The sequence below is a fragment of the Octopus bimaculoides genome, chromosome 7, assembly GCF_046866305.1.
Source record: "Octopus bimaculoides isolate indiv1 chromosome 7, ASM4686630v1, whole genome shotgun sequence".
Lineage (NCBI taxonomy): Eukaryota > Metazoa > Mollusca > Cephalopoda > Octopoda > Octopodidae > Octopus > Octopus bimaculoides.
In genome coordinates, this window is record NC_142934.1 from 74594491 (window position 1) to 74610300 (window position 15810).

Genomic DNA, 15810 nt, shown 5'->3' on the forward strand with positions numbered 1-15810 from the left:
TCACTACCACCAGTGCCATTGCATCAACAACACCATCATGCCACAAAAAAAAAAAACATTAATACCACCTCACTACAACAACACAGTACTAATATCACCACAACATCAGTAACACTAATTTCACTCCAGCACTACACACACTACTGTCACTTCCTCACTGACACCGGCATCATCACCACGATCACTGCCATGACCATCCTGGAAAAATAACAGGAGTGGCAGGTGCATAAAACTGCAACACTGACCAACCTTGACCCAAGAGTGTCAAGGCTGTCTATCAGGTGATTTGGCCATTGTTCCAGAAAATTTTTTTTTAAATAAAAACCTAAAACATAAGTACAACAGCAGCAACAACAACAACTGTGTTAGTCATTTCCTCCCCTTCTCTGCCCTGCTACATCCTGTGACAAACAATATTTAGTTATTTCTGAAGGCTATCTTGGTTTTTGACTTCTTTTGGTGTGTGGATATATATTTGTGTGTTTGAACATGCATGTGAGAAAAAATAAATGTGAGGGGGGGGGAGAGGATGTGTGTATATACACGTGAGAAATAAATACGTATATATAAAAATATGTGTATATCAATTTGTGAGTGGATGTGAGTTAATGCAAAAGAGGTGTGCTAGTGTGTGCTTGTGATACAGTGAGCGTGCACCAGGATAAGACTGTAAGAGAGTAAGTATCAGTCTGCCTATGAGAGAAAGGTGGGGAGGGAGAGAAAGAAAGTGAGAGTGAAAAAGTGTGTGTGTGTGATAGAAATAAATTAATGACTGAATATTGTTTAGAAATGTCTAGTACATAAAAGGTAGCAGGAAAAGAGTACCACTGAGAGAAAGTTAAAAATGGTGTTGGTTAAATCTCAAATCAATAAGCACTTGTGAGTCACCAACATGAGTTAGTAATCCATAGTAATGAGATGTAGCATAGTTATATGTTGGTCCACTTAGTATGTCATGTGACTAAGTCTTACCAAACATCTATGTTGAATCACCATACTATCATTATATAAATATAGTTATACAGTGTAGTTAGGTTGACTTGGTATGTCATGTGGGTCAGAATGTAAGCAGGGTTAAATTGCACAGTCATACTATCACATTATCAATTAAGTCCTATCACACAATACACAAATACACACACACGCATGCATGCACACACATACATATACTAATTTATACACAAATTAATATCATTGGTTCTTTGTGTATGTCATACTGTTGTGATTGTTTGGAATTTCAGAATTGGATATTCCAAGTGCAACTGGATATTTTAACCACAACGGATCAAGGGAACACTTTTGTGGTATTATGTTAGGAAGATCAAATGTTTATCATAATTTCTCCCATATTTGCTGTGTACCATAACCAGTAATACTATAAAGTATAGTAGTAACCAAACTACTATACTGGAAGCAGACTGGACAATGATATTCTTCTATGTGGAGGTCTAAACTCAAGTTAGTAATTGTACATCTAACTGTACACAATACACACACACACACAAAGTTCATTCTCTGTCTCCGATAATAATACTGCAATAGTTTTGCCACTTAAACAGAATATGAAGTTAGTAGCTACAGACTAACGGCTCCTTCAGTGTCAGTTGATATCGTTATAAATAGACCAAGAACTGGCTATCTCCAGTTTTCTCTGCCCACATCAAAGTAGAAGCTGTCTCCAGACATCTCTAGAGTAGACTATAGGTGTATCAACATTGAGACCTCTACAGATGTCTTCAATGTTGTTCATGTATAAACACTAACAATCAATATACAGTCAGTAACAGATTAAAGTAACCTTTGTATAGGTAGCAACAGCTGTTCTAAATGAATTAAATGTCTTATTAAATAATGTCTGTTGCTTACCAATAATGTTGAGTGCCATGTTACAAATGAAGCAGAATATTAATTAGGTGCAGAACGTGTTACCATGGCATAGATAACTTTTTTTCGAGTATATCAAACTTAAAAACAGGTAAACATTAAGTTTAGCTCATATACCAGAAACAAACCTTATATAAGTGCAAAGACAGGTTTTTGAAGAAAGTGTCAGGAATTTTCATAAGGTCAAGAACATGAGATGAAGTAACTATAACTGGGAAATAAAGCCCAGAAGTAAAACTGGTTAATATACAGCTAGCTAGGAATTCACCCTTCTTTTCCTTTTTAAGGTATTAACAGATACTAGATATAAGCCAAGCTGGTAAGATAGAACCAACCAACACAACATCACATAGTTTTAACATTAGAAGATGATAATCACTTCATTTCCATTCTCCATAAGAGAAGTGTAGAGTAAAAGGTAAGTAATTCTAAATTGCCATAATTTCCTCTTGTCTTCATCACGCAAGCATGGAAGAACAGAAGTTAAATGAAACAAACACATTTACAAAGCTTCAAACACTAACCTTCAGACCCTAGTGAATGTGTAAGTTCATTATCTTAACAAGCCTTTCAATAGAGTAGGAGAGAGAAAATGGTCAACACAGGATAAAGTATTAGACTGTCTGTACATGGACTGCAATAAATCTGTGTACTGAAGGCCAATCTCAAAATGCTGAACCTTACAAAGGAGATGACAAAGGACCAAGATACGTAGTGCATTGCTGTACTTGAGAAGACCCTCCCACCACAACAGGACTGAGATCCTAAAACCAAAGTGTCATGTAAAAAGCATTGGTGTGGATGCTAGTTAAAAAGTACTGGTGATGGTGCCACAGAAAAGCACCCAGTACACTCTGTGGAGTGGTTGTCAATATGAAGAGCATCCAACCATAGAAACCAAGTCAAAACAGACTATGGAACCTGGTGCAGCCCCCTGACCTTACCAGTTCCTGTGTTGCCATCCAACCTATGCAAATATGGAGAACGGACATTAAATGTTGATGATGAAATAGAACACTGTTCTCTATATTGCCTTAGTAATGATACTTGTGCTAGACTGGTGTCCTACTCAGAGAAAGGTTTAGCTTATCTGCATTTTAACATAAAAGCTAAGAACTATAGCAAGGGATGGGAGAAGAGATTACATGCTAATGGCCCAACAAACAGCAACAGATAGTTGTGTTCTTTTCTGTTATAGACATGTAGGGTAATTGGACAAGTGCTGAGTGAAAAAGTACCATGGTGGACTGGAAATGGATGGAACTTGTGGCCAAGGAAAGAAAACATAGGTGATGAGGTCGGCTTTCAGTATATTGGGCCTACAGACAAAATTACAAAGAATTAAGAGAAGCAATAATATGCTGTAAAGATTATCCAATCCAAACAGTATAGAAAAAAAAAACACATTTATTAAGTTAAAGCATCAAAAGATAATAGCAAGTCGAAATTATAAACACACACAGTGAGAAAGTTTCTACAAAGACCTATCTTCTCAATTAGCAGAAAAAGTATTTCCCACAACAAATCTTCCAAATATTTTGAAGGGGATTTGGTGTCAAAAGCTTGAAAGAGCAAACTATTTAAATCAGGATCTTCCATGAAGTCACTAACTCAAAAGACACACTACTTGAAGTCTCCTAACTTGGAGAGGTGCAACACAAGATTTCAGTTCATCTTTCATCAGAAACAAAATAAAGTAATATTTTCTAATCATAAAATACACTAATTTGCAGCTAACATTTCCTCTTATCATATAGGATATGTTAAAAACTTGCATCATGTCAAAGTCATAGATTTAACAAGGTAGTTATCTAATTAATCGGCACTTAATCCTCACCACAAATGTACAGAAGATTAAAGTTTTTAATGCTAAATTGATATAACACATTTTAATAAACACATGAAAACGTTAAAAATTGAGAAAAAACAACATACAACAAAATATATGGAAAGAAAATCCATGAACTTACTGAAAAAAAAAGCTATTGAAAGCAGTAAAAGGAAAGGAAAAAATTAATAAAAAAGAAGTTCACAATGATATGAATAAACATATGTACATGTCTGCCTGCACGTACGCAAAGTAGATTGACACATTTGCCAAAGTTAATATTCAAATTCATTTGGGTTGAATTTGAATTTAAAAACAGATTGAGTGAATGGAAAGGTGGAATGAGATCAGTTTTTTTTCTCTGACTATTATTAGATGAGGTGTGAGCCAGAAGAAGAAATGCTCACCATACAATTAGAGAGTGAGGGCGAGTTTGATCACAGGCAGTTAAAGTTGCCGATGAATAGCTAAGTAGTAATTAACCACCATCACAAAATCCTAACTACAACTACAAGCAGCTGAAAAGAAACCTACAGCCATATCACATTAGGTGTAAAGAGAGATATTAGCAGGTTAATAAGGACCAACTAACTCAACTTAGGTGAGTCAAACTAACATACTAAACTACAACACTAAAAACATTTTTAAATAGTAGCTGTGACGGTTATAATTCTGTCAGATTTCACAAGGTTAATATACTACTGCTTGTCTGTTTCTCTTTTCTCAGAATCTATTTCAAATAGCCATGCTGACAGTAATAATGACATTAAATAAATACCAAAGTGAAGATGTGAATGTGTGAAGCATAGGATTCATAAAACAATGCTTAAATATGAACATCTAAGTCAGAAGAAATAATTTCAAGCTGGTACATAATTGATTACTGAAAGCTATTGAAAGGACCAGGTACACTGAAAACTTGATAAAAGTTGAAGTAGCTGTGAAAGCAGAACGGGAAGCAAGTTGAAAAGTAGTTGGAAAGGGATAGAGTTGTTAATTAGAGTATTATGCTTGTTGTAGGAGGAATGTTGTGAGATGTGGAGTTAAGTGATAACTTACATTTGACAGAGCCATATAGTTGAGTTCACCCAAAGAGACAGTCATATTGTGAAATGATAATCTTCATCTAACATTCAAGCTTGATTTTGAGTGACACATAACTTATTACTAATGCAAAGCAAGTGCTATTAGTATTTTTTTTTTTTTAACTAGATGTCCTTCCAAGTTTAACAAACATCATTTTAAGGCCTATTTTCCTCATGCTGGTAATGCTTCAACAAATCTACAGTAGGACATCACAACTCAACATCATCTGTGAGATCTTATTGTTGAAACTCAGCATTCTGAGACCTGATCCCTTTACAGGTTTTCCTTGGTCTTTCACTGCCACAGATACTTCCACTGTGAGCATGTGGCATCTGTACACCCAGATGAACCACCATCAAACAGACTATGTTTTGGCACTTTGTCACTGAGGCATATCACTCAGGCTAAAAAGCACCCAATTGTTCTGATATTAACTTAAAATAAGGAATCATCATCATCGTTTAATGTCCACCTTCCATGCTGGCATGGGTTGGATGGTCTGACAGGAGCTGGTCAGGCAGAAACCTGCACCATCTGTGTGTGTTTTGGCACAGTTTCTAGAGCTGGATGCCCTTCCTAAAGCCAACCACCCAGCAATTAAAGATTAAAAAATGCCCAGTTGTTCTGATATTACCTTAGAATATGGGAAGAGCTAAGCTACAAACAAACCAAATATATTCTTACTGATACTTCTACAACTGTTTGATGTAAAGATAGTTAAAGAAGAGGTATGTCAACAGGGCATGTTTTGCAGAGTAAAGGAGATTTGAGAACAGAATGAAGAAAACCACACATAAAAGTTACAAAATCATACTAATTCAATAACCCAGACATTCCAAACCAAAGTACAATATCCGACATTTATTGCTAGTGTTATTGAGAGAGAAAGAAGTGTATGGCTAACAAAAACAAATCAAATCCTGACTGACATTTGAAACAAAACAGCATCAAAGAAACACTTCAGCCTCATATGAAACACTTGTGTTAGAAAGTGTACAATTGAAGTAATGCAAACATGGAGTAAGTATTAATAAACAGACAATAATTTAAAGCTAATAAATGTTCAACTAAGGAAATATCTTATTAGTTTGCTGATTTTGCCCAAACAGTGGGGTAAGGCTGTGTAGATAATGCTTACAAAATGGAATAAATTAGTTTGCTGCAAGAGAGAAGAGAAATCTAATGTTTTGGACAGAAACCTTCATTTTCTCTCTAACAAAGGACCCTGCCTAAAATGTTAAGACCTCTCTTTCTTGCAGTAAAATAATTTATTCCACTTTGCAAACTTTTTGTATATACAACGTGCACATGTGTGCATTTGTGTTTGTCCCCATCACTGCCCAACAACCAATGTTGGCATGTTCATGTCCTTGTAACATAGCAATTCATCAAGTGACTAGTAGAATCAGCACCAGGCTAAAAAAAAAAATGTGCTGGGGTTGATTTGTGTGACTAAGGCTTTCAAGGCAGTGCTCCATCACAGTCACAGTCTAATTCCTGGAACAAGTAAAAGATTCTATTTGTTAACACAGACCATGGTTAGACAGATTCTGTTGTCTCAGTTAAGTAGCATTTAGTTTGATTTGATGAAGATAAGTAAAAAGAATGCAAAATAGATGAAGGTACAAGAAATCAGACAGCCAGTTGAGATCAGCAGTTCTATCTCGTTACCAGTATTACAGAAAAATCAGAATAAGACTTTCTTTTCGATTCATAGCTGATGTAATATGGTGTTGAGTTAAGAATTTTGTGATATTTTGGTAATTGTTTTATTTGTCAAGATACAGCAAAAGCAGCCTAGCGTTTAAAGTAGAGACCATCGTGTTGCACCATCTGAAGCCACCTTTCTGCCAGTTCTTTGATCCCAAGCTGATACCAGTTCTTGTCCTTTTGTGGTGAAGAACTATTCCACTAAAGCTTCCACCTCTTCTTGAATGATTAAGTGTCACATGCACAGGAAGTGAGCCATAGACCGAAGCAAGTAATAATCTGAGGGAGCCAGGTTTGGACTGTATGCTCATCATCATCATCATCATCATCATCATCGTTTAACGTCCGCTTTCCATGCTAGCATGGGTTGGACGATTTGACTGAGGACTGGTGAAACCGGATGGCAACACCAGGCTCCAGTCTGATTTGGCAGAGTTTCTACAGCTGGATGCCCTTCCTAACGCCAACCACTCAGTGTAGTATAAATTTGATTCCCTCAAATTCCTGGAGCTTATTCCAAACCATTCAACTGGTATGAGGTCTTGTGTTGTCTTGCTGCAAAAGAGCTTGCTTTCTGTTAACTAACGCCAGGTAATCTTGCTGCACAATAGCATACATCCATGTCAGCTGTTTGGAGTACAGGTTGACATTGATGGTTCAACCATCCGGAACCAACTCGTAAGTTATTCCCTCATAATTCCACTGGACGCAGAGCATCACCTTGTGCCTAAAATGCCTGTGTTTGGTCACAGGTTCCAGAAACTGGCCTGTGCTTAATCACTGCTTATGCATGTTAGGATAGCAGAAAAATATCTCCCTCAGATTATTACTTGTTATGATCCATGATTGACGTCCTGCACTTGTGATGCTTCATCAATCAAAAAAATGCAAAAGCTTTGGTGAAGGACAAGCTTTGCCTCAAAGCTCAACTGGTATCAACTGGAGATATAAAAAAAAAAAAAACAATGGTTTTACACTTTTCTATATGACATGTACATACTATTCATGTAAGTGCTTCTTCATATACTATGTTTTCTGTCTTGCCATGCTTATCACTGAGAATGTAGAGGTTATTTCCATCTCCAACTCTAGAACATCCAACATACAGCTGACCATGTGAGAAGCAAGGTTGAAGGAGGTTAAGTCCCACCACCTTTAGAGATTGACCTTGTGCTTTGTTGATAGACATTGCAAAGGTAAGTTTGACCGGAAACAGCAGTCTCTTGAACTGAAAAGGGGTGATCATTTGAAATGAGAGGTATCCTTGGAATGAAGACATTCTCACCTATCATGCTGCCTGTAATTATTGTTGCTTCCAACACATGGGGTATGGCTGTTTTAACAACCAACCTTGTTCTATTGCAGAGTCTGGGTGCATCAAGGTTTCTTAATAGCATTATGGGAGCACCTATTTTCACGATCAGAATGTGTGGTGGAAATCCTGGTGGCTGAAGTGAATTGAGGAACTCCACTAGGTAACGCGTTGCCTGTTCTTGATCATGGACAGAGTTAATTGATCTGTATGAACATTCAGGTCCTGGAGGCTGAGTTAACAAATTTAAATTCAGCTTGTCTACAGAATCATTCCTTGGTGCCAGAATTGTTCTTTCACATAGCCACTTGTGACTAACCCTAACCCTGGTTAGTAAATTATGAAATTACTTACATCAGTAAATGTGAAGTTGTTAGCGATTGAAAACGTAAACTGTTAGTGAGAACAGTAACGATTGAAGTTAAAGTGAGGTTGAAGTGAAATTTGTCACTCAGTGAACCAAAGAGCCAGTATCGAAGGTACCAGAAAAAAAAAAAAAACCTCAGCAACAGGGAAACACGAAACCGTACTTCTGTTAGTGAATGATGAAATTACTTACATCAGTAAATGTGAACTTGTTAGCGATTGAAAACGTAAACTTTTATTGAGAACAGTAACGATTGAAGTTAAAGTGATGTTGAATCGAAATTTGTCACTCAACACCACAAATGTTCACCAAAAGAATTCTTAACCTGTTTACTGTGTATCACACTACACAGTTCCACTAAAAGGATGCACTGAGCATCTTTCTATATATACAGCTAAACATAACTACATACTTATATTCACATATATGCAAACATATACATACCCATACATTGAAATATGTGTGTGTGTGTATATATATATATATAAACACATATAGTGTGCATATAGGCATGCTTAAGAAGTTCATTTTGTTACACGGTTTCGAACCCACAATGCCAGTTTGGACGTAGTTACGTTCATGCTTTTCCCTTTTTCCAAGACACTTTTTCTTAATTTTGGGAAGGAAAAAATTTTTAGAATCAATTTCCATTTTATGAAACCCAGAAATACTAATCAATGAAAGGAAAGAGACATCACCTTTCCTATAATGTATGAGACTTCGAGGGACAGCTATTTCAAAACTCTGTCATGTATGCTATTGCAGCCTCAGACCCACCAAAAATTCGTCAGTGGGTGGAAACAGTATGGAAGCCCATTAGAAGTAGGGAAACTTAAACAGTCTCCCTGTTAAACAGAAGTATTTGATCCTTAGAGACCTTTCACGTGCAGTCCACTCCACTGAGGACCAGGTCACAGGTCCACAGATAATATCTTATTAGGCACGAAGATGATAAAAAGAATCATGGGCGATGACCCTCTTTTTTTTCTGATAAAGTCATAAAGAAAACAGAAAATGCAACAACAGATGTCAGGTTGCCCTAACATGAATACGCCAGTGAAGAAAAAAAAAAAAGTGGGGCGGGGCAAATGATGACGATACATAGAAGCAATTCTTCTTAAGCATTCAACTCTCCAATTATCTAAAGCTGCAAATTCAAAATCAATTTAAACGTGGAGGTAACAATGACGATGACAATAATGGTGATTTTTACATAGGTATAAAAGCACAAATTTGCTGGAAAGGGGTGTAGTCGATTATATGTACTTAAGTATTTTACTGGTACTTTTATCAACCATAGAAGAATGGATAAAAATTTTTTTGAGTAACACCCGCACGATTTTCACTAAAAAACTCGGATTTTTTGCGTAGAATCAAGTACCCTGACCTCCTAATATGCTGCAAGTCCCTTATTTTGGTTCGGAAAATGGTGGGTGGTGGAAACCCGAGTTGGTTTTGTTTTTTTGTTTTGTTTTTTTTTCCCCCTAGCGAAAATCGTAAGGGTGTTACTCAAAAAATTTACCAAAGAATGACAGAAAAAGTTGGCTTCTGAGGAAAATTTCAAGTGAGACGAAAAAGGGCGTAGAAAACACCGCAGGGCATTTTATCCACAACAACAATAATTATTGTGCACGATAATAAATAATATCAATACTTTTCTACAAAGGGCACAAGGCCTGAAAATTTGGTGGGGTGAGTTAGTCCATGACATCAACCCAGAGCTCAGCTGGCCCGTAATTTATCGAGTCCGAAAGAACGAAAGGTAGATAAATAAATAAATAGTACTAACAACAACAACAACAACAACAACGACGACGATTTCCTTCCATGAAATAATTTATCTATTTTGCTACAAAAGGCAACGCAAAAGAACAAGTATCGGAAAACGACACAAAACATGTGAAATGTACTTTTATCAAACACAAAATACCGTTAACAAAGCAAACATAAAAATACAGCATTATTTATATGATACGATTAACACGATTACTTCCTCACATTGACTGACTTCCATAGCATTAGAGGAGATAGACGTTAATTCGATTTTGAACCGACCCGAGTTTAAAACTGGTACTCATACTTTATATACGGAGGTTAGCCAGGCAAAGGGCAGACGGAAGTCGCCACCTTAATTCTTCCTTTGCCATGAAGGCAAACAAGTGCAAATGATTAAAAAAAAGAAGCAATAATACATTCACGCAAACCATAGTCATTCAAAACAGGGTCGCCATGTAAAAAAAAAAAGGAGCTACTCACATACACCCGTTTTCATTTCATTCATTCATTCACAAACCAATGAAAGACGTGGGTATATCCAGAACAGATTTATACATACCTTGCATATATATATATACACACGTATGTACACACACGCACACACTTAGGTGTGTTTTTAGTGTGTAAAACTTGTGCAAATTAACAATGCAGAATCAGTATATTTCACAGGATATACATACATACGTATGCGTGAGTGTGTATGTGTATACGTATATACAATAGTACGTAAATATACATGCAACATAACAGACGCACGTACAAAATGGCTAACAGAATTTTTAAAAAATAATGTGTGCGTGTGTGTTCGCATGTATTAAATATAAACATGCACTACTTTGAAAAGCTGAAGAACGGCACATTTTTCATACATACATATTCAGATACACACATGCGCATACGCAATAAAACATTTTTTGTTTCTTTTCTACATAAAACAGTTATACACCTGCAAGAAGCAGTGTTTCAAACAACTACATTCAATTCATTCTCACCTTGAAGAAAGTGAGTGTATATACAAATAGCAAGCATAGACAGAGACATAGATAATAGGGATAGATACAGACAGACAGACAGATAGGTAGATAAATAGAGATAGACAGACAGACAGACAGATAGACAGATAATAGGGATAGATAGACAGACAGACAGATAATAGGGATAGATACACACAGACAGACAGATAGGTAGATAGATAATAAAGATAGACAGAGAGACAGAGATAGATAATAGAGATAGACAGACAGATAGAGAGATAGAAAGAGAGAGACAGACAGACAGACAGCAACCGAGTTTACATACACACACACAAAATATATGTATGTGTATGTATGTATGTATGTATGTATGTATGTATGTATATATATATATATAGATATATAGATAGATATATAGATATAAATATACATGGAACAAGACGTATTCTTGTCTGTCTCCTGTCCAAGCTTGATTTGTGTTTGCCACGACAACCTCGTTTAGGCTTAGCAGCACTTCCTGTTTGTGTTACCAATTTTGACCCTCTGCAAAATCCCAAATTTTATTTAATTTGCTTTGCAGGAGCAATTGTTTTATTGAAAGTGTATCTTGTTAAATGCTTGAAATACGAGAATAGAAAAACAGCCAACAACTGATGAAGGGTCGTTCTTTATGTTGTTTATCTTGTTTTCCATTTGTATCTGTCGTTGTTTGAAAAATAGTTCATATTGCATGTACTCGGACTTCGTATTTTTTATTGTACACGTTTCATGACTTCCTGTGCTCACATATGCATATATATATATATATATATATATATGTACATTTTAGGTATGTGTATATGCAAGTATGTATATATGCATATATATATATTATTTATGTATCTATCTATATATCTATCTATCTATCTATCTATCTATATATATATATATATATATATATATATATCATCATCATCGTTTAACGTCCGCCTTCCATGCTAGCATGGGTTGGATGATTTGACTGAGGACTGGTGAAACCGGATGGCAACACCAGGCTCCAATCTAATTTGGCAGAGTTTCTACAGCTGGATGCCCTTCCTAACGCCAACCACTCAGAGTGTAGTGGGTGCTTTTACGTGTCACCCGCACGAAAACGGCCACGCTCGAAATGGTGTCTTTTATGTGCCACCCGCACAAGAGCCAGTCCAGGGGCACTGGCAACGATCTCGCTCGAAAACCCTACAAAGGCCAGTCAGGCGGTATATATATATATATATATATATATATATATATATATATATATATATATATATATATGTCTGTACGTATTGTCGTCGGCGTTTAACGTCCGCTTTCCAGGCTAGCATGGGTTGGACGATTTGACTGAGGACTGGTGAAACCAGATGGCTACACCAGGCTCCAATCTGATTCTACAGCTGGATGCCCTTCCCAAAGCCAACCACTCAGAGAGTGTAGTGGGTGCTTTTACGTGTCACCCGCACGAAGGCCAGTCAGGCGGTACTGGCAAAGGTCACGTTCATCTCGCTCGAGAAACCTCATGTGTCACCCGCACATGAGCCAATCCAGGGGCACTGGCAACGATCCTGCTCGAAAGACTTCATGTGTCGCCCGCACATGAGCCAGTCCAGGGGTACTGGCAACGATCCCGTCTCGCTCAAGGCATTTCATGTGTCACCCGCACAAGAGCCAGCCCAGGGGCACCGGCAACGATCCCGCCCGAAAGATTCCATGTGTCGCCCGCACACGAGCCAGCACAGGGGCACCGGCAACGATCTCGCTCGAAAAACCTCATGTGTCACCCGCACAAGAGCCAGCCCAGGGGCACCGGCAACGATCTCGCTCGAAAGATTTCATGTGTTGCCCACACACGAGCCAGTCCAGGGGCACTGGCAACAATCCCGCTCAAAACATTTCATGTCACCCGCACAAGAGCCAGTCCAGGGTCACTGGCAACGATCTCGCTCGAAGGATTTCGTGTGTTGCCCGCACATGAGCCAGTCCAGGGGCATCGGCAACGATCCTGCTCGAAAAACCTCATGTGTCACCCGCACAAGAACCGGCCCAGGGGCGTCGCCCGCACATGAGCCAGTCCAGGGGCACTGGCAACGAACTCGCTCAAACATTTCATGTGTCACCTGCACAAGAGTCAGTCCAGGGGCACTGGCAACGATTCCGCTTGAACGATTTCATGTGTCACCCGCACATGAGCCAGTCCAGGGGCACCGGCAACGATCTCGCTCGAAAAACCTCATGTGTCACTTGCACAAGAGCCAGTCCATGGGCACTGGCAACGATCGCGCACGAATGATATCATGTGTCGCCCGCACATGAGCCAGTCCAGGGGCACTGGCAACGATCCCGCTCGAAAGATTTCATGTGTCGCCCGCACATGAGCCAGTCCGGGGGCACTGGCAAACGATCCCGCTCGAAAAAGCCTCATGTGTCACCCGCACAAGAGCCAGTCCAGGGATGCTTGCCCTGCTTGCCCATAGGTTACACATATATACCAAGGCTTTGTTTTACAGACAGATGCTTTTCCTGTTGTTAACCCTTACCTGTTTTTTGACGCTGCATGTCTCCTCATGTGTGATAAATAGATGAAGTGGTGAGCTAGCAGAATCATTAGACTTTCAGAAAAAATACCTCTTCCATCTATGTTCTAAGTTCAAATCTTACTGGAGTTATCTTATAGGCACAAGCGTGGCAGTGGGGTTAAGAGGTTTGATTAAAACCACATGGTTTTGGCAGGTTCAGTCCCATTGAGTGACACCTTGGCCAAGTGTCCTCTTCTACTTTTGTCCCGGGCCAAAGCTCAGTGAGTGAACGAGGCAGAAGGAAACTGAAAGAAGGCCATCATACACATAAGGAGATGTAGGTATACAATTTTTTGTATGTGTCTGTATGAGTGACGGTGTCTCTCTTTGTCTTGACATAGCAGGATAGTTGTAAATGAATGTCACTGTCATGCAAGCAGTGTCATTCATTTCGAACAGTGTGAGAAGTTGTGTCTGGCCATGGGAAAAAATTACCTTGCTTGGAAATAGGTAAAGGGTTGGTGAGAGGAAGGGCATCCAGCCATAGAAATCTGCTTCAATAAACTCCATCTGGCTAAACAAACAGGGAAAAGGTAATGTTAAAATGATGACAATGAGATGATTTAGGCAGGTAAATAGATAGGCACAGATGTGACTGTGTGTTGAATAGCCTGCTTCTCAATCTTGTGATTTTTGGTTTCAGGCTAACCAAAAACTTGTGAATGGATTTGGTAGAGAGAAACTAAAAGAAGCCCATCATGTACATATATATATATAGGTGTGCGTGTGTGTGTGTTTACCCTTGTCAAGACCATCTTGTGCTGCTTGTGAGTGAGCATCATCATCATACAAGTAATCCAGTCTTCTGTGAAAATACATCCGACCTAGGGGATAATATGGTTTGGGACAGGTGACAGTTGGCAACAGGAAATGCAGCCAGCCATAGAAAAGTCTGCCTCAACTAATTTTGTCCGACCCATACTAAAATAGGAAGATGGACGTTAAAATTATAATATATATGTTTACAAATGTATACTGTTTGGTGTAGTAAAATCTTTATTGTGTAAGTGTAGCTAAGTATATATGAATAAAATGTGTTCTTTTTAAGCCATTTAATATAGTGTATATATTTATATCCTATACATGCAAATTTACACACATGTACATCTATATACCAGGGTGTCAACTAACTTGAATGAAAATGTTAAAAACACCACAGAAATGTTGGAAAATGGTAGTAAATTCTAGAAAAAAATTGCAAAGAAATTAGCATAAATTATGATAGCTGTTTTTGTTATGTTTTAGTAGGTTTATATATAATTGCATTTATTAATGTATAATACTCATTTTTTTTTCCTTAGATATTGAAACTGGATACTAGATGGTGTGTGTTCTACATGAGAACTAGCTCAGTGCAAAAGTAATTGTAGATTTTATGATATTTGTGTATGCATATATGCATGGCACCTTGGGCAAATGTACAATAGCCCTGGATCGACAAAAGTATTGAACAGATTTGATAGACAGAAACTGAAAGATGCCTGTCTTGTGTTGGATGGTTTGACAAGGATTCAATGACACAAAGAACTGCATTGTGCTCCAATATCTGCTTTTGGCACGGTTTCTACAGCTGGATACCCTTCCTAAAGCCAACCATTTTACAGTGTGTACATGGTGCTTTTTGTCAAGCCACTAGCGGTGTTGAGGTCACCATGTATCTTGCAAGTCAACAAACCTATGGAGGGAGAATGTTGCATTCACATGTTAGATGGGGATTAATTAAGGTAAGAGGGAAGGGGTTGAGGTAGAACAGGCTCTCATTGGCGAGGAGCTACATGGCTACACATATTTAGAAAACGGAGTAAGAATGAATTAGTTATTCCAAGGAAATAGACAGGTGATGAGATGGCCATGTGGCATCACAGGTAGCAGAGGTAGTAGTGAGTGTGGACAGTGAGGTTGTTTATATATATGTATGTATTCACTTTGAGGATGACCAAATGTATGGACCCTGATGAAGCTGCACCGATAATAATGCAAGGCTGCTTCTGCAACTATGAGTAGTCGGTGCAGTGGAAATACATGTAGGTCATTATAAGTTGTACAAAATTATAAAATAAAATTTTGTGGATGAACAAGTTTCCATACTCTTTATTATTAGTAATTTATATATATAACTATGGACCAAGATATTTGGCACATTGTTATACTCAAATAGACTAGTCTGCTACAGTAGAATTTATGCTGGTTCTGGTGTCACATAAAAAGCATGGTGCTAGTGCCACATTAAAAACACGGGTGCCACTTAAAAAGCACCCAGTACACTCCGAAATGGTTGG

At 38.1% G+C, this 15810-nt stretch overlaps 1 protein-coding gene across 19 annotated transcripts in view; it reads right to left on the reverse strand.

Annotated features, from left to right (window-relative positions):
• The window catches only part of LOC106882371 (stearoyl-CoA desaturase 5), a 135715-nt gene that overhangs the window by 111282 nt on the left and 8623 nt on the right, over nt 1-15810 (reverse strand). For 2 of the 19 annotated variants that reach the window (XM_014933025.3, XM_052969746.2), the window contains exon 1: nt 10523-10655. The exons of 15 other annotated variants lie outside the window; for them this stretch is intronic. The gene's annotated coding sequence lies outside the window, so the exon portion shown is untranslated. Of the gene's footprint in view, nt 1-10443; nt 10759-15810 lie in introns of those variants that run through there. 2 more of the 19 variants (XM_014933029.3, XM_089355513.1) reach the window with 2 other exon arrangements.